General features: G+C 32.8%; 1 protein-coding gene across 1 annotated transcript in view; it reads left to right on the top strand.

Moving 5' to 3' along the window:
• LOC134847563 (uncharacterized) overlaps positions 1 to 20,360 on the top strand; it is a 326,408-nt gene that overhangs the window by 120,752 nt on the left and 185,296 nt on the right. The window lies entirely within an intron of this gene.

The following is a 20,360-nucleotide window of genomic DNA, read 5'->3' as shown; positions in this document are numbered from 1 at the left end:
CAGAATGGTCTAAGAGCAGAATGGGTCCAAGAGCAGAAAAACAGAAAATTATCATTTTTTATTAGCTTATCTTTGAATTAATTATCAGAAATGTCAATAATACCAAAGCAAGGAATATTTTGTGCATAATTTGAGTAAATTAATCAAGAAAGTTTTTTAAACAGGTAATCAAAAATTTAATGAAATTAGTCAACTCATGCATAATTTATTCGTTTTCTAGGCAATTTTTTTTTTAAATTCTAATAATTGTTTTGTCAATTAGCCCGTGTAAACCAATATAAATCAATACTTTTCTGTTTTTCTGATCTTGGACCCATTCTGCACTTGGACCATTCTGCTTAATGCTCCGCCTCCAAAGTTAGCTCATGACATTTGTTTGTTGTGCTCTTGAACTATCAACTTGGAACTCTTAGCATCTGCTAATTTCTAGTAAATGTCTGCTTGTAATTTCTACGGTGGAATCCCTCATGCACGAAGGACCGAATGCGCGAAAATATAAATCAGCCAATCAGATTTCAGTAATCTAAAATTTGGAAAGAAAGTAAACATTTCCAGGGACTGGAGTATTGATATTGGCCGAAAATAAAAACGGCAGAAATAAGCAAAATTTTCAAATTGTCATTGACCGCCGCAAAATTTTCAAATTGTCATTGACCGCCGCAAAATTGGGAGAATTTTTACTTTTCAAAGATTTTGTAATGAAAGAAGCAAATATGACTTTATTTAATTCATTTTAATTGAATGGCAACTGTTTCTTCTTGAAAAATGATTTTCGGCTAATTTTGTCTTCGGTCCTTGGCTCACAAATTTTTTCGCTCATTCGGTCCTTCGCGCATGAGAATAGCCCCCATTTCTACTTGTAACGCCCAAAAAGAGCCATAGCCTCTTCAAACTTTCGTTTTCATTTGACGCAAAAGCAATTCTGAGAACTTTTTTGTAATTATGGATCTCCAAACGGCGGCAGAGATATACTCCGCCTTTTAAATAAGAGTGTCAACAAACTTAATTAAAATTTTCATTTTGATTAGCATACCAGCTTTTAAGTGATGAATCGGAGCACAAAAGTAATTGATCAAAGTATTACTCTTCAAGCTACACTACTAGATTAAGTTGAAAAAAGTGTTGTTTTGAATTGAGATTTGATTGAAATGACGAAACTCTTTTATAGATGACGCAGCTCTGAACACTTGCGACTAATTTCTTTGTAATTAAAAATCCCTCGAGTTGCGAACTACGTCAGAAAAGTGGAGCATACAAATTAGGTTTTTAATTAATTTTTAGTACACCCATGTATACTATTTGGCCGAGCGGACGATAGACCCATTCTCGGCTTCTCCAAAACCTCCCTAACTTTGTTACTCTCTTTGAGAAGCGCTTCTTGATATTTCTTTGCATCACCCATTTTTGATCGACTGAATCTAGATTATGCCCTAATAAGCTGTCGATGACACTATACACTAGTTTTAGTAGAAAAAACGAGCGCCAAAAATCTGGCTACAGTTGTTCGGTCTAAGGATAGCCCAACAAAATCTTCAAATATCCTAACTTTAAAAAAGTCCCCAGAAAGACTTGATTATCCCGAAAAAATGCGAAATGGAGTTATTATGGGCCAGAATAGGAAATAATTCCTTTTTAAAGACAAGAGATAGGTGTTACAGAAGAGCTAATCAGTTTTTCTTACAGAAATCGCGTCATGATGATGGGAACTACATGCATTTACTTCTACTGAAAAATGAGAAATTGCCTTGTCTTCTTACAGTCCTGAAGCTATCAACTTAAGAATTGAAAATCAGAGAAGTTTTTAATTCACGCAATTGCTCTAAAATATGTTTTGATCGGAAATGGCATTTTTTTAAAATGTTTGCTGCGAAGAACAAAAGCTCCATTGGAACTTTCTGAGAGCCTCAAGTTACGAAGAAGAAAGTCAGAAAAAGACAGGAGAAGTCGATTGATGCGCAAGGAATTAACAATGTGCATGTTTTTCACAGCCATCTTTGCAAATCAAACTGTAATTCTTTCAACAAAAAAAACTTCGTTGATTTATGGTATTATGTGGTTTTCAAAGTAAATAAAATACTTACCCATATAGTTCTTGCACTATTAGCTAGCTGGGTCCAAGTCCGCGACTTATATCCAGACTTTTAAAGTCGCTCCACTGTCAAACTCAGATCCAAGTTGCTTAGTCTCAAAATTAGTAAAGAGTAGCGCCATTGCGAATGCAGAAAAAAGGTATGGTCGTTCTGTCGAAAAAAAAGAAGAAAAATATTTACAAAGGGGGAGCCTTTGGCGGAGATGGGGTGAAATCGCTGAGAGGGGGACGTTCGCTTGCATCTCCCCCCCCCCCCCCAAAAAAAAAAAAGATCGTATAATTTTTTAAAAATTTTTCCACCTTTTCATTTAGTGAGATTCTCAATTGATAGTTTATATTTGAACTTGAAAAATCTCGGTTGAACCAAAAACACGTTTCTGGTGAATGGGTGAACACTTTCGGGCAAAGCAATATCTAATTGACTGTAGAAAAAACGTAAGGTTTCGCTGCTCTTATTAGGTTAGAATGATTCAAATTATTCTTTTGAGCCAAGATTTTAAATGGATTAGCAGTCTAATTCTCTGCAAAATTAGCTCGATAAACAACTTTGCAGTGTGTCAAATTTGTGTTTGTTACATTAAAAATAAAAGCTCTTATGCTCAAATGCTTTGAAAAAGTAAACAACATTACTTGTATTTCTGAAAATTGGTTGAAAATATTACATTAGGAAAGTGGCGGATATAGGGTTTTCTTGAGGGGGGAGGCAGATTTTCAACAGTTTTGCAAAAATAAAAATTGTGTCGACCTTTTTTTTAGGTCGGCCAAATTGATTTTCCGAGCGCTCTTAGAATACTATAAAATCTTATTTTGTCAAAAAAAATTTTGCGCTGCAGACATGTTTTTGGAAAAACGGGCCAAAATAGGCGTTTTTAGGCATTTTTAAGAAAAACTTGCCAAAAAAATTGCTTGTTTTAGCACGCTCCTCTTCAAAATTAGTATATAATGGCAATGAAGGCGTTTTTTTAAATTTTTGTGTTGGTCGGCCGAAAATGGATGTCATAAAATAATACCAAAGGGAGGACCCTTTGGTTGGTGTGGGGTCAAATCCCAGAGGAGAAAAGCGTCCAAGACTTTCCCCCCTAAATCCCCCCTGCATTCAGGCAAAGAATGATAAACTAACATTAGCTTAAAAACTTTGGCTGAGTATCAAATTATATTGTTTATCATCTCGCGTTTTCAACACAAATAATTATGTCTGGTTACTGAAAAAGAAGTTGCATTAGTAAAAACTTTATTTTTGTCATTTTTCCGTTATACTTTTGAATTTTGGAGTTTTTCAGAGCTTTTCATTTAATTTTCTACATTGTTTGGTTGAATCTCATAAAAATTATATGAACAAATTGTCAAAAGATTACAAAAATTTTTGACAAGCATAAAAATCATAAAAATTTCTTCGCAACCAATTCTAGTTGAAATTTTTTTGGTAACCCCAAACTTTGCAAAGCCCTGCTTCGATCTGCGTCAAAATATACTATTGGGAAAACGTAAAAAAAAAATAAATTAACAACTAAGACTTTCTCTGGTGAAAAGTCAAACATATTTTCCTTGGTAACCCAAGAGTTTTGAGAATTTTTCTAGACAGAAATTTTTAACCTGTCACTTTGTCTTTTTCAAAACTAAAATATCGATGTTAAATTTTTATGAATTATGACGCCATTTTGTAAATTACCATTTATGTTTTTCTGCAATAGTAATTTGGCTTCCGGTTGTCTAAGTTTCAAAGTATTTATAAAGTTTTCGTTTGACAAAACAAAAGTTTGATTTTTTTATTTCAGAAAACGACGCGATCACTGTAAACACTTTTTTGAAAAACAAATTACTCGTAAGGCTTCTTGAAAGTTTTTAATAGAACAATATTAGTTTTCAAAGTACTGATGTAGCGAAAGTACTAAAAGTAGAAGCCAAAAGGAGATCTTTTTTTAATTTGCTTTCAAAAATTTTGCAAAAGGAAAGTTGGAAATTTTAGAGTAAATTTTATAATCAACAATCCAAAAATTTGAGTTTTTTTTGCCTGAGGGATTTGAAAGTCGTAACTTGAAAGAAATCTCACGTCTTCATCATACAGTCAAAACCTTCTTTTCAATTAAAAATTCCGCCTTCGTTATATACGTTTTTTTTGGTATTGAAAAAATAAGTCCAATAGTTAAATGCTAATGAGCGACCCTGTAGGAGTGGAAAACGGTTTTCTAATTTTTACTAGTTTTTGAGTTTTTGTAAATTTTGAAACTTCTCAGTTAACCGTTTCAAAAAAAGGAGAAGCAAGAAAAAAGTTAAGGTGTTTTTTTGTATCAAGTTTCAACATAAACAATCCACCTTGGACAATAACAAAGTGAACCCTATAAACTATGATGTTTTTTCCCTGTTTTCAAAAATCTTTTTAACTAGTTTTTTTTTCTTTTTTTTCTAGTTTTTTTAATGAGATTACGGTTGAAGCTTTTTAAGTGGTCATAAAAAATTCTTGAAAATTAGTTTTTGTATGTGTTCCTCAATTGAGTGAAATTAAAGTATCGGACTTCTCTAAACACAACTGATAAAGAAATATGTTTTTGTTAATATTTTTACGATGATTTTTATTTAAACAAAAGTTACTTGCAGAACAGGTGCAGACGCCTAGTGGATCTCAAAATCCCATTGTCGGTCCTCTCCACAATTTGTAGCCCTATAATTTGATAGAAAGTTTTACTGGAGAAATAAATTTTCGCATTCTTTTTTCTTAAGCTATGATAAGATAAAAAAAATCATGTTAAAGCCAAAAGAACCAATTAAAAATCTTACCTCAAAACTATTTAGAGATATTGAAGATTTAAGAAGCTTGTGGAACAGATCGTTATTGCCAAATCAATGTCTCCGATTGAGATCAGGAAACACTTTCACGCGTTCTCGTTTTAAGAGATATAAAAGAAACTCAATGCCCAAAAGGCTCTCGCCTATAAAATTACTTGAGACTATGCGAAATTCTAACGAGATTAGATTTAAAAAAAACAAGTTTTGATGAATTCTGCTGCCTCCTACATTAATTGTAGTCAAAGGTTTTAACTTTCCACAAATTAAAATGATTTTTACAAGTCGAAACTGAGACTCAGTCTTAATTAAACTGAAATCGCGAAGCCTTTTATACGTAAGACAATGATTAAAATCCATCGCAATACGTCACCACACATTCTTAGAATTAATTACTTATCGATGTATTGATAATGAAATTCAAAATAACACAAATTAATACGCTGACAGTACCATAGTACTTTATTTGTAGCTCTTAATAAAAGAACACTACACCGTTGTTGTTCAGAGCTGAATGTTGGTCCTTTTCCCTTGTTAATAAATGGTTTTAAAATAGTTTAAAAAAGCTTATTCAAAAATTTAGAAGTCTAAGTTGTGCATTAGACTTCTAAAATTTTGTCCCATATTCATTTTACATTTTTTAATAAAATTTTGGAAAAAAATCAAAAAAAAATTGAGAGTTTATAACAGATTCCAGATTGTTGCAGTTTTTCATCAAACTTTTTCAGGGTTACCGACTGCCCCTAAAATGTTTCTAGAAGGGCTGTTAATCACAAGAATTAGTAACTTGGAAGGAGAAACTTGAATCAAAAACAAATTTTTTTTGTGGTTCACCTATAATTTATCAGCATGAGATTAAAATTGCGTGCTTCGAAAAATTTCTAAAAAATCAAGGCTTCTACCCTAATACAAATAATATCAAATTCATTTTTAAGTACTAACACTCAACCAGTGTTTGCCCCGGTTCAAGGGAATAATTCCATTTATCAGCTTAATTGAATTACGAGGCCAGACTGTGCAATGGATAGGCGCACTCCTTTGTGTATGTATAATCCTAGATTCCGGAGACAAGTCTTCAAATATGCTCCAAAATGTAATTAGATTCCACTTACGATTCTTTCATGGATTTCGCGCTCAAATACTAAAACTTGTCGGCACATAAGTATAAGTTTTGTAGCGGTTACAGCTAGTAGTTACGGGTTCCGCAAATATAAGCGCATTCCGCAAAACGTAAGCGAACTCCGCTTAACTGTACCAGTCCTTGCGTGAACATGAACAATAAAAAGCTACCGCTAGAAGCTTTATCTAGCCAATGTCGAATATAAAAGCAAAAAGCAAGAATTTAACTATTGGTAATGGAATCCAATAAAAAATCTTAAATCCTTAAATCATTGTTCAAATAAAATTGTGCAAAAATTAATAATAAATCAGAATTAAAACCCATGAACCAATTTGTTTTCATTCTTTCAGTGTTTGAGATGGGGAAAGTATTCATTCTTTTAGAACTTGATATCGGAAAACTGTTCATTATGTTGGTACTTGCGATCGGAAAGGTGTTGATTCGTTCAGGACTTGAGATCAGGAAAGTGTTCAGTCTTTCATTATTTGCGGCCTAAAAAGTATCCAGTCTTTCAATATTTGAGATTGGAAATGTGTATATTTTTCAATTTTTCAGTTTTTGAAAATTAGCTGGTTAGTTCAAACTGTTGAAAAGTAAATTTAAAAGAGATTGATCTGTGCAAGAAAAAGAGATTGAACTGTTGGACAGTCTTGCTGACGACCAACAAAAAGCAAACCGAAAAACTAATTTTAAGACATTAACTGTATAGACTAGTGAAAACCGCAAACACAATGCGGATTTCACTTACAAATTGTGGATTCCCATTATAAATTGCGGATTCTGTAACAGCTCAATTTTACACAACCTAAATTTTGTTAATTGTGTATAGATTCCACAAACTGTTCTGAATTCTTCAATTAGTATTGCGGAATCTGTAAATTTGCACATTTTTAGAGCAATTTTGAGCAGTACAGTGGTTTTGCTATTTGTTTGTGGAATTCAAAATACTAACGAAGATAAAAAATGCAGCAATATTGAGGTCTCCGCGACAAATCTGACTTTGGCCTGTTGCGGATTCCGTTTACATTTCTCAAACTGATTTTGGCCTCGTAATGTTCTAAGAAAATCGAATTTGTTGGCCAAAACTTGGTATAAGTTGACAGAATTGATTTTTTAGACAGAAAGTTATTTCCATGATATTGCTATTAAAAAAAAACAACTTCGCCCTGAAACGACAAGCATCTCATCAGATCTAGAGGCAAAAATGCACTTCATGTGCAAAAATGCACCAAAAGAAAATAATCAGAGATAAATATAATCGAAATAGAGTGTTCGCGGGTTTTTCTAAGTGAATTCAAACTTTTACCACGAAAAAACTATTAGTACTTTGAAACGAGAAAATGTTGACACACGCTGAGTAAGTACAAGCTATAATATTTTCCAGTTTAATCAGTGTACTCAGGCGAGCAAATATATTTTTAATAAGGATTGGAACAATTTCAGAGTCGGATTATACCACCACAAAAGCGTTAGAAGGAAGGGCAACAAAACTACTTGTGCCGCGCTTCAAATATTCCATATTTATAACAGAGAATATATTTTTCAAATTGGCATCATACATGCACAATTAAGTTAGCGATAAATATTTTCATGTATTTTTTTTAATTGTCAAGATCAAACTATTTTTCAAACCTTTTAGATTTTTAGAAGGCGTGAAAAAAAGTTACATTAAAGTGGAAATTTATTAAAAACAAACAAACCTAGTTCAAATATGAGCCCTTTTCTTCGAATGTTGGGGAAAAATACAGCCCATATAATCAATTTAAGCAGATTTAATTGCACAACTTTTATATCAAATTTTAAATATATTCTGCAAAATAGGAAAACTCAAACTTTTAGTAGGTGATCGAACTGTGTTTCCACTGTGCTCAGTATTTTAAATTTAGGACCACACTCAGATATGTTTTGACTTTATTCACAAAACCTTCATTTTTCCAATTTCAAATTGGCAACAAAAGACAAGTTTTTCTTCCCTTTGTTTTATCGTAACTAATCTCAGCTAAGATATCAACTGAAATTTCAAACTAATTTCATTTATATTTATTATGTTTGAATCAAAAAAACTTAGATCATGACTACACATTGAGCTGCACGGCTTTTTTTGCAGATTATCAACAGTGTTAGAGACGGATTAATTGTTGATTAAGCGTTGAAAGGAACCGCGAAAAACGTGATAATTGCCCAATTTTTGTGCTCCAATCGCCCATTTTTTTTCTTACTCTAATTATCTCAAATAGGCACGTTATTGACCCAAGTTTTTGAGATATATGCTCAAAGTTATCAATCATTCAGATGGCTTGAAAAACTCCGCCGAAAAAATTATTAGTTAAATCATACAGACCGAGTACACTATTCCAGCACTTTCTTGAAAAATTCGGAAAAATAAACAAAACCGAGCAGATAATCTTGCTAAATTAGGTTCTGCAAAGAAATAAAACTTTTAACAAAATTGGAAACATTCTACCTGTTTTTTGCAAGTGCTAATCAATTTTTTTGATTTCGTTGAAAAAAAAATCGGCGGTTATGTTTTGAGTTTTGTGGTCGATGGTTTCTCTGGGAAAAATTGGATCCACAAGTCACAGTTTTCTTTTGGATTAAAAATCCTAACGAAAGACAGCACTGCGCAATACGTATTCTGGATCTAAAATTTTTACCCCAGCATTGAGGCTGTATTTACAAAAATTATTTAACAGACCAAAAATTCAACAAACCAATGAAACAGACCAATAAAAAACTTATGAGACTCTTGTGCTATCTAATGTGACGTGTATCAGGCCAAAACAACTTTTTTGAATATACTGAGCTGTGCTTAAGCCCAGATTGGTAATTTTTTAGGAATTACAATCAATTTTTGAGACTGAAACAAAGAGTTTGTAGAAACTTTGAAATCATCCATTTCGCGTCACAATGATTGAAATATGAGTTTTTATGTATGTAACGTCAAATCTTGTGCGTCAACGAATTAAAGTATTGAAAAATTCTCAGAACAAAATTAGTTGTATCTGTAATTGATTTTGTACTTTCTGCAAAAAAAAATTCAGAACAAACGAAATTGAAAGAGAAATTCAAATGTAACGGTCACAAAAATTTTATGATGGCATTTTTTGACGTGCAATTGGATGCAATAGTGCAACCGGAATGACTTCTATGGATTGAAAATTTTAATCATACAGTTCCATTATCTTAATCTTTTTTTGGAACTGTATGATAAATGGCTTGTATGACTAGCTTTTTTGGTTAACTCGGGCTATCATTCAACGGAGTTTTTTCTTATATACAAATCGGAGCTGCTTTTTTAAAATAAAAGCAATAGCGGCAACATTAATTTTTTAGTTGTAGACTTTTGATGAATATGAACCCGAATTATCAGCAAAAATCAATTTTAATTTCAAATGTCTCGGGTTTTTATCCAGTTTGATTGATCACTTATTTTCAGTTTTACTCAAAACCATAAAAACTTCCCACGCCCTCCTGATTGTTAAAACTAAATGCTGACTTTTTCTTTGTGCTGTATTCAACTATGCATGCCACTTTTTTTCAAGCCAAAAATTTTGCACTACAAAATTTTGAATGCCCTAGAAAAATGATTCTAAACGGGAATCTAGGCTTTTTGAATAAAATGAAAAGCATATGCCATGGATACAAGCGACCACTAACGCATAAATAAAAGACACATTCTTAAAGCAAGCATGGATAAGATGATCAAAACCTAGAATTTTTTTTTAATTTAAAAGAAAATCTCAGAAAGTCAACTAGGTACAAAAAAAGCAACGCAGTTGACGCATCCAAAAAATGAGATTTTTAGATATTTATACCAGATCCAGAAATATATTGAATAGCACTTAAAGAGAGGAAGCGAAAAGTTTGCAATTCTTCGTTGAGATCTACTAGATTTAATTCATAAAGCATAAATCACTCATCTCATTTTGTTTATGTCCCTAAAATTTTTAAAACGGAGAAATTTTGCTTTTAAAATTGTCATTATAATCCCATATTGATGCAAACTTAGACCATAAAAATGAATATTTATTGCCATTCTTTTTGATTATTTCTGAAATAAAATCAATTACAATTGTTATAATGAGTTATTTTTTGTATAAATTTTGCAAAATTATGTGCAAATTTTTCAAGCACATCTGCGAATCACGGCTGCTCGAACTCTAAAACTAATTACTTTTATAATAAAAAATGCGCGTTTAGATTAAGCACTCCGTTATCCGTCCAAGTGTTCAACCTCATTCCTTGCCGTAACTATGGGGGGGGGGGCGTTGGTATAAGCGAGGGGTGTAAAAGGGGCGCTTTACGAGGGGGGTGTAAGCGAAGAGATAAAGGTGGAGGGGAGATGTGTAAACGGGAAGGGACGTAAATTGGAACCGGGAGAGTAAAGGAAGATCAACAAAAAATAGGAAATATAAAATTTATGAGACCCCTGTGTTATCTAATGTAACGTGTATCAGTCCCAAAACAACTTAGAAAAATGATTCTAAACGGTAATCTAGGCTTTTTGAATAAAATGAAAAGCATATGCCATGGATACAAGCGACCGATAACGCATAAATAAAAGACACATTCTTAAAGCAAGCATGGATAAGATCATCAAAACCTAGAATTTTTTTTTAATTTAAAAGAAAATCTCAGAAAGTCAACTAGGTACAAAAAAAAACAAAGCAGTTGACGCATCCAAAAAATGAGATTTTTAGATATTTATACCAGATCCAGAAATATATTGAATAGCACTTAAAAGAGAGGAAGCGGAAAGTTTGCAATTGTTCGTTGAGATCTACTAGACTTAAATCATAAAGCATAAATCACTCATCTCATTTTGTTTATATCCGTAAAATTTTTAAAACGGAGAAATTTTGCTTTTAAAATTGTCATTATAATCCCATATTGATGCAAACTTAGACCATAAAAATGAATATTTATTGCCATTCTTTTTGATTATTTCTGAAATAAAATCAATTACAATTGTTATAATGAGTTATTTTTTGTATAAATTTTGCAAAATTATGTGCAAATTTTTCAAGCACATCTGCGAATCACGGCTGCTCGAACTCTAAAACTAATTACTTTTATAATAAAAAATGCGCGTTTAGATTAAGCACTCCGTTATCCGTCCGGAGTTCAACCTCATTCCTTGCCGTAACTATGGGGGGGGGGCGGGGCGTTGGTGTAAGCGAGGGGTGTAAAAGGGGCGCTTTACGAGGGGGGTGTAAGCGAAGAGATAAAGGTGGAGGGGAGATGTGTAAACGGGAAGGGACGTAAATTGGAACCGGGAGAGTAAAGGAAGATCAACAAAAAATAGGAAATATAAAATTTATGAGACCCCTGTGTTATCTAATGTAACGTGTATCAGTCCCAAAACAACTTAGAAAAATGATTCTAAACGGGAATCTAGGCTTTTTGAATAAAATGAAAAGCATATGCCATGGATACAAGCGACCACTAACGCATAAATAAAAGACACATTCTTAAAGCAAGCATGGATAAGATGATCAAAACCTAGAATTTTTTTTTAATTTAAAAGAAAATCTCAGAAAGTCAACTAGGTACAAAAAAAACAACGCAGTTGACGCATCCAAAAAATGAGATTTTTAGATATTTATACCAGATCCAGAAATATATTGAATAGCTCCTAAAGAGAGGAAGCGAAAAGTTTGCAATTCTTCGTTGAGATCTACTAGATTTAATTCATAAAGCATAAATCACTCATCTCATTTTGTTTATGTCCCTAAAACTTTTAAAACGGAGAAATTTTGCTTTTAAAATTGTCATTATCATCCCATATTGTTGCAAACTTAGACCATAAAAATGAATATTTATTGCTATTCTTTTTGATTATTTCTGAAATAAAATCAATTACAATTGTTATAATGAGTTATTTTTTGTATAAATTTTGCAAAATTATGTGCAAATTTTTCAAGCACATCTGCGAATCACGGCTGCTCGAACTCTAAAACTAATTACTTTTATAATAAAAAATGCGCGTTTAGATTAAGATCTCCGTTATCCGTCCAAGTGTTCAACCTCATTCCTTGCCGTAACTATGGGGGGGCGGGGCGTTGGTGTAAGCGAGGGGTGTAAAAGGGGCGCTTTACGAGGGGGGTGTAAACGAAGAGATAAAGGTGGAGGGGAGATGTGTAAACGGGAAGGAACGTAAATTGGAACCGGGAGAGTAAAGGAAGATCAACAAAAAATAGGAAATATAAAATTTATGAGACCCCTGTGTTATCTAATGTAACGTGTATCAGTCCCAAAACAACTTAGAAAAATGATTCTAAACGGGAATCTAGGCTTTTTGAATAAAATGAAAAGCATATATCATGGATACAAGCGACCACTAACGCATAAATAAAAGACAAATTCTTAAAGCAAGCATGGATTAGATGATCAAAACCTAGACTTTTTTTTTAATTTAAAAGAAAATCTCAGAAAGTCAACTAGGTACAAAAAAAAAACAAAGCAGTTGACGCATCCAAAAAATGAGATTTTTAGATATTTATACCAGATCCAGAAATATATTGAATAGCACTTAAAAGAGAGGAAGCGAAAAGTTTGCAATTGTTCGTTGAGATCTACTAGACTTAAATCATAAAGCATAAATCACTCATCTCATTTTGTTTATATCCCTAAAATTTTTAAAACGGAGAAATTTTGCTTTTAAAATTGTCATTATAATCCCATATTGATGCAAACTTAGACCATAAAAATGATTATTTATTGCCATTCTTTTTGATTATTTCTGAAATAAAATCAATTACAATTGTTATAATGAGTTATTTTTTGTATAAATTTTGCAAAATTATGTGCAAATTTTTCAAGCACATCTGCGAATCACGGCTGCTCGAACTCTAAAACTAATTACTTTTATAATAAAAAATGCGCGTTTAGATTAAGATCTGCGTTATCCGTCCAAGTGTTCAACCTCATTCCTTGCCGTAACTATGGGGGGGCGGGGCGTTGGTGTAAGCGAGGGGTGTAAAAGGGGCGCTTTACGAGGGGGGTGTAAACGAAGAGATAATGGTGGAGGGGAGATGTGTAAACGGGAAGGAACGTAAATTGGAACCGGGAGAGTAAAGGAAGATCAACAAAAAATAGGAAATATAAAATTTATGAGACCCCTGTGTTATCTAATGTAACGTGTATCAGTCCCAAAACAACTTAGAAAAATGATTCTAAACGGGAATCTAGGCTTTTTGAATAAAATGAAAAGCATATACCATGGATACAAGCGACCACTAACGCATAAATAAAAGACAAATTCTTAAAGCAAGCATGGATTAGATGATCAAAACCTAGACTTTTTTTTAATTTAAAAGAAAATCTCAGAAAGTCAACTAGGTACAAAAAAAAAACAAAGCAGTTGACGCATCCAAAAAATGAGATTTTTAGATATTTATACCAGATCCAGAAATATATTGAATAGCACTTAAAAGAGAGGAAGCGAAAAGTTTGCAATTGTTCGTTGAGATCTACTAGACTTAAATCATAAAGCATAAATCACTCATCTCATTTTGTTTATATCCCTAAAATTTTTAAAACGGAGAAATTTTGCTTTTAAAATTGTCATTATAATCCCATATTGATGCAAACTTAGACCATAAAAATGATTATTTATTGCCATTCTTTTTGATTATTTCTGAAATAAAATCAATTACAATTGTTATAATGAGTTATTTTTTGTATAAATTTTGCAAAATTATGTGCAAATTTTTCAAGCACATCTGCGAATCACGGCTGCTCGAACTCTAAAACTAATTACTTTTATAATAAAAAATGCGCGTTTAGATTAGGCACTCCGTTATCCGTCCAAGTGTTCAACCTCATTCCTTGCCGTAACTATGGGGGGGGGGGGCGGGGCGTTGGTGTAAGCGAGGGGTGTAAAAGGGGCGCTTTACGAGGGGGGTGTAAACGAAGAGATAAAGGTGGAGGGGAGATGTGAAAACGGGAAGGGACGTAAATTGGAACCGGGAGAGTAAAGGAAGATCAACAAAAAATAGGAAATATAAAATTTATGAGACCCCTGTGTTATCTAATGTAACGTGTATCAGTCCCAAAACAACTTAGAAAAATGATTCTAAACGGGAATCTAGGCTTTTTGAATAAAATGAAAAGCATATGCCATGGATACAAGCGACCACTAACGCATAAATAAAAGACACATTCTTAAAGCAAGCATGGATAAGATGATGAAAACCTAGAATTTTTTTTTAATTTAAAAGAAAATCTCAGAAAGTCAACTAGGTACAAAAAAAACAACGCAGTTGACGCATCCAAAAAATGAGATTTTTAGATATTTATACCAGATCCAGAAATATATTGAATAGCTCTTAAAGAGAGGAAGCGAAAATTTTGCAATTCTTCGTTGAGATCTACTAGATTTAATTCATAAAGCATAAATCACTCATCTCATTTTGTTTATGTCCCTAAAACTTTTAAAACGGAGAAATTTTGCTTTTAAAATTGTCATTATAATCCCATATTGTTGCAAACTTAGACCATAAAAATGAATATTTATTGCCATTCTTTTTGATTATTTCTGAAATTAAAATCAATTACAATTGTTATAATGAGTTATTTTTTGTATAAATTTTGCAAAATTATGTGCAAATTTTTCAAGCACATCTGCGAATCACGGCTGCTCGAAATCTAAAACTATTTACTTTTATAATAAAAAGTGCGCGTTTAGATTAAGCCCTCCATTATCCGTCCAAGTGTTCAACCTCATTCCTTGCCGTAACTATGGGGGGGGGGGCGGGGCGTTGGTGTAAGCGAGGGGTGTAAAAGGGGCGCTTTACGAGGGGGGTGTAAACGAAGAGATAAAGGTGGAGGGGAGATGCGTAAACGGGAAGAGACGTAAATTGGAACCGGGAGAAGTAAAGAAGATCAACAAAAAATAGGAAATATAAAATTTATGAGACCCCTGTGTTATCTAATGTAACGTGTATCAGTCCCAAAACAACTTAGAAAAATGATTCTAAACGGGAATCTAGGCTTTTTGAATAAAATGAAAAGCATATGCCATGGATACAAGCGACCACTAACGCATAAATAAAAGACACATTCTTAAAGCAAGCATGGATAAGATGATCAAAACCTAGAATTTTTTTTTAATTTAAAAGAAAATCTCAGAAAGTCAACTAGGTACAAAAAAAACAACGCAGTTGACGCATCCAAAAAATGAGATTTTTAGATTTTTATACCAGATCCAGAAATATATTGAATAGCACTTAAAGAGAGGAAGCGAAAAATTTGCAATTCTTCGTTGAGATCTACTAGATTTAATTCATAAAGCATAAATCACTCATCTCATTTTGTTTATGTCCCTAAAACTTTTAGAACGGAGAAATTTTGCTTTTAAAATTGTCATTATAATCCCATATTGTTGCAAACTTAGACCATGAAAATGAATATTTATTGCCATTCTTTTTGATTATTTCTGAAATAAAATCAATTACAATTGTTATAATGAGTTATTTTTTCTATAAATTTTGCAAAATTATGTGCAAATTTTTCAAGCACATCTGCGAATCACGGCCTGCTCGAACTCTAAAACTAATTACTTTTATAATAAAAAATGCGCGTTTAGATTAAGCCCTCCGTTATCCGTCGACGTGTTCAACCTCATTCCTTGCCGTAACTAGGGGGGGGGGGGCGTTGGTGTAAGCGAGGGGTGTAAAAGGGGCGCTTAACGAGGGGGTGTAAACGAAGAGATAAAGGTGGAGGGGAGATGTGTAAACGGGAAGAGACGTAAATTGGAACCGGGAGAGTTAAAGAAGATCAACAAAAAATAGGAAATACAAAATTTATGAGACCCCTGTGTTATCTAATGTAACGTGTATCAGTCCCGAAACAACTGTTCAGTTTTGAAGATACTGAGCTGTGCTTAAATTTTTCAATAACAATTAATTAATATTGATTATCACTTTTTTAAATGGACTATGATTGTTAATTTTTGAGTTTTATAGAAACTGACAACAAAAATTCAATATACTTGATTAATATTTATAAAACTCTAATGCGGGTGGGCAAGCAATTCCTAAAAAAAGAGAGAAATAATGAGAAATGTGCGGCAAAAAACTGACACAAATTTGACTTATATTATAACACGTCTTATATGCAGCTTTGGATTAAATTGTGTCTCAGGTAATATCAATTATACAAAAACAAGTAGAGTGCAAGAAATTTTTTAGCGGATTCAGAACAATTATAAAATCAGAAAGCTATTTTCAAACACCGCATTGGTGATTACCGACCACTTGCTCCGCTGTGCTTCAATTCAACACGAGTGTTATTGTGCGCATAAATCTTTATTTAACCGCTAATTTAGATTGTTGTGTTTTGAAGTTGTTAGTTTGGTTGACAAATTGTGAGATAATTGTCTTAATTGGGGAAGCTTGACCCCAGAAGAAGCGTTTTTTCCATCAGTAATGCGTCACTTTCTTACGCTGGCCTTGGTAAAAGACACAATTTGTACTTTTTATGCTAAAACATTGGTCTCCTAAACGATTGGTTTCCAACAAATAGATAGACCCCTACTCTGGATAATATTTGTTTAAATTTTTTGTTGTATAACGTCAAGCACTCTCATAACAAAAAATCCCTAGAAGCCTTGAAGCAAAGAAAGGTCTCGTGGGATTTCTGACAACAAGAAGTTATATAATAGAATAATCACTTCATCTATTCAATGCTAGGGAACATCAAATCAATGACTCTTCTCAACTGCGATCAGGCGCAGGTTCAAGTGGGACGGACATCCCCCTTCCTCTGGGATTTGAACTCCTCGCCAACTAAAGTGTCCCCCTATTGGCATTTTGCATGGAATCCGTTTTCGGCTGACCAGCTCTAAAAAATTTTTGAAGGCGCCATTGGCGGCATTATATACTGTTTTTGAGGTGGAAACTAGATCCACCACTGATTAAACTTACTGACTAACCAAAAGTTAACCACCATCCTGTTGAAAAACTATTATAATAAAACACAAGCAAAGTTCAACTTATTGGATCCCGGTTTTTGACAGCAACCCATAGATTCGTTGAAAACTTCCTTAGCGTTATTTCCAAATCTGAAATTTAAAATGCTTTAAAACAGAAAAGCTTTTAACATAAACTCAGAGCTGTGGAAAAAATACAGAAGTTTTTGATACTGTAAATTGGTTTCGCTGACGCCTCATAACCTTGACCAGATAACTTGGCACCAGACTGACCTTTGACCCATAGACTCGGCACAAACTTCTTTTGATATTGAACCAGCAAAAAAGTAATCCCGCATCCAGTTTCAAGCGTTAATACTTAATTATATTTTTAATTTAGTACCCGTTTTAATAAAATTGAAAGAAAAAGATTTCTTTTTAAATTAATAATCGATTATGTTTTCTCTTTTTGAAATCGTTTTAGAATCAATTATAGTATAATTTCATCTATTATAATCAATTATAATAGATTATTTCTCTCTCAATTTCATAGGAATATTGCATAAAAATCCATTACGATCGATTACAATCATTTTTGATCCTTTTTGTTTGCCCATTGTGTCTTCAACCTTGTCTTCAATGTAATTCATCTGAAATGCTTACTTTTAAAATTTTCGTTGACGTTGGATCCTGGGGAAAAAGAGAAGATTGTTTGAAAAAATTATAAATTAAATTTTACGAATTTTTATTTGTTAGTTATTTCTCCATTAGAGAATAACCCATAAATTATATTTAAAAATATTAAATCTCATTTTTTCATAATATTATATTTATATTTTATTTTTGGCGTGATAAGTTTTTTTTGAAAAATGATTAATTATAATCGATTATAATCGTTTATAATCGATAATAATTAATAATTGACGGGAAGAGTTTTTTAAAATAACTATAATTGATCATAATTGATTATAAAATACTATAGACAACTTTATCGATCACAATTTTAATTGATTATAAATCTTTTAAACGTCTAATTTTGGTAATCAGAATCAATAAGAAAAATCAAAAAATCAAAAAATAATGCATTATAAAGAAATATTGAGGCCTAAATTTGGATGCGGTAAGGACTTGCTTTAACCTTGTCAATTAAATAATGGCGTTATTTACTAGCAAATGTTCTTTGTTATATATTATTGATTAAGTAAGTACTTAAAACAACTACTCTAAAAAGTAACAAGATTAATGCACTCAACATGAACGCAATTGTATCATTAGCAAAAAAACGCTTATCATACTATTTTCATGCATATAACTGTATGACTAGCATTTCTTTTTGACGGTGACTCAAAAAAATTGATTTAATATTTTTAAAAATTCCACAAATAAAGCGCAACGAATTTTGTACTCGAGCAAACGTTTTCCAACACTTTTTTTGCGACTTTCGTTATATTGTTTGTGTAAGACATCAACTTTCACGTTGTTTCCAACTTCTTATATGTGCAAGAGCGTAAAGTCGTTAGTAATTCTAGCTTTGAGTCACGATTTTGTCATTTGAGAAGAAATTAAATACAAAATTTTTTTTATTTTATGAAAAAAATGCTAGTCATGCAATTTCCATGTATGAAAAAATCTTAAATAAGACTAGCATTTTTGTTATATGAAAATTGTATGGCTATTGTTTTTGGTCAACTCTGGATACGTGATCACTTTGATGCTAAGTTGAAATCAAATCGATTTCGTTCTGAAAGTTATAACCAATGTTTTTGCTCACAAATTTGCCAATGTTTTTGATGCCAATGTAACCACTGTTTAGATGCTAGGTTGAAATCAAATCGATTTCGTTCTGAAGGTTATAACCAATGTTTTTGCTCAAAAATTTAAACATAGATTTCATACAGTCGAATATTAGCAACAAAAAAAACGCGAATTAGCTTTAAGAAATCTCTAAAAATATCAAACTTGCTCGAAAATCCATTTGTTATGTTAATAAGACTCAAAATGTTTTACTGCTACACTCATCCATTTCAAAGCGTGTTCATAAACTTTTAAAAATCTGTTTCAAATGACTAAAAACCGATGAGCCACCTCAGTTTTAGCACCAGGGAAACGTTGTGCCGAAAAGTTGTGCCCGCCCTAATTCAAGTTGTTTTCTTGGTTGTATTCATTATTTGCTGACGGGTAAACCCCATAAATCTACACAATTGCGAGCCGAGTTAATCAAGCAACAACGAGAACAGTCAACTTGTTATCGATCTTCCTATTTCCCCCTTTCAATCCAGGGCAATTCCTTTTAAGCCGGGGAATTGTTGAAACCGACCTACATGTACTCACCCAGCTGCTCGGAGTTCATTTTTAAGAACCCCCCCCCAGATGGTTAGCGGGAAATAACCACGGTTGGGATGGCTCCGAAGCCACTTAATTTTGTTAGCGTACCCAAACCGAGGGACCTCAGCATTCGGCCTTTATCACTGGAATGAGACCAAGAGCTGCTTAGATAAGCCTAGAATTTCATATTCTACAAAAGCAAGTTGGAGCACTCAGGGCTTCGCCTTGATACGGGTGTCGAGTTGATTTTTGAAAAGGCAACTTTATTTGCTTATCCGATGATAACGTCAACATTCTAATCTAACAGTGGCTCAATATACGATAATTAAAGACAATAAATGCGGTATCATTTATCATTTGAAAAAAAAATATTTAAAAATCAAAATGAAAGCGTGAATGAAAAAGTATTGGTAAGCTCCAATAATAGCATTGCTGCTCGCAAATGAAAAACAATAACCGCCAAATCAGTTAAGAAATTTTTTGACAGTGCTCTTGACTAGGGCAAAAATAGAAAAAAAAAACAAAAGAAAAAGTATCAAATATTAATTTGCGAGTATCAACTAACTGAAAGAAAAATGGAACGAAAAAAAAGACCTGTTCAGTAATTGTACTCCAGGGTTCTACCGAAAAAATTACAGTCATCATTTTCTTTCAAACAACTGCGACCTGTAATAATTTGAGGGAAAAGTGCCGGAAGGAGGCGGGGGGGGGGGGGGGGAGGAGTTTGATAATTTTTACTGCTCCCAACTCCTTGTGATTTTTCCATGTGAAACTTGAGTTTTATAGAACCCGGTAAAGCTTTCAAAGTTGGCATGCACTGGTAATTGTTGAATACGGAAAACGGAATTCACTAAAAACCATTGGACAAGAAGGAAACTACAGAATATTGCGTGCGTATCATTAAGTGCGTATCATTAGGGAAGATAAAGAAAATCAGATTGGTTAAAGTTCAGAACATCATTCAATGGCAACTAAGTGATCAAAGGAATAAACTTCCTAGTAATAAACAAAGTACTCAAAGTCATGGTCAAATACTTTACAGAATGCACAGAAAAAACGGTACATATACATTTTTAAAAAATCTAATTGTTTCACAAGCATACTTTTTTTTGATTATTTTTTGAATATTTCCG

This window comes from Symsagittifera roscoffensis, chromosome 6 (genome assembly GCF_963678635.1).
Source record: "Symsagittifera roscoffensis chromosome 6, txSymRosc1.1, whole genome shotgun sequence".
NCBI lineage: Eukaryota > Metazoa > Xenacoelomorpha > Acoela > Convolutidae > Symsagittifera > Symsagittifera roscoffensis.
Note: the sequence above shows the minus strand (reverse complement) of the source record. Positions and strands in the feature narration are given on the sequence as shown.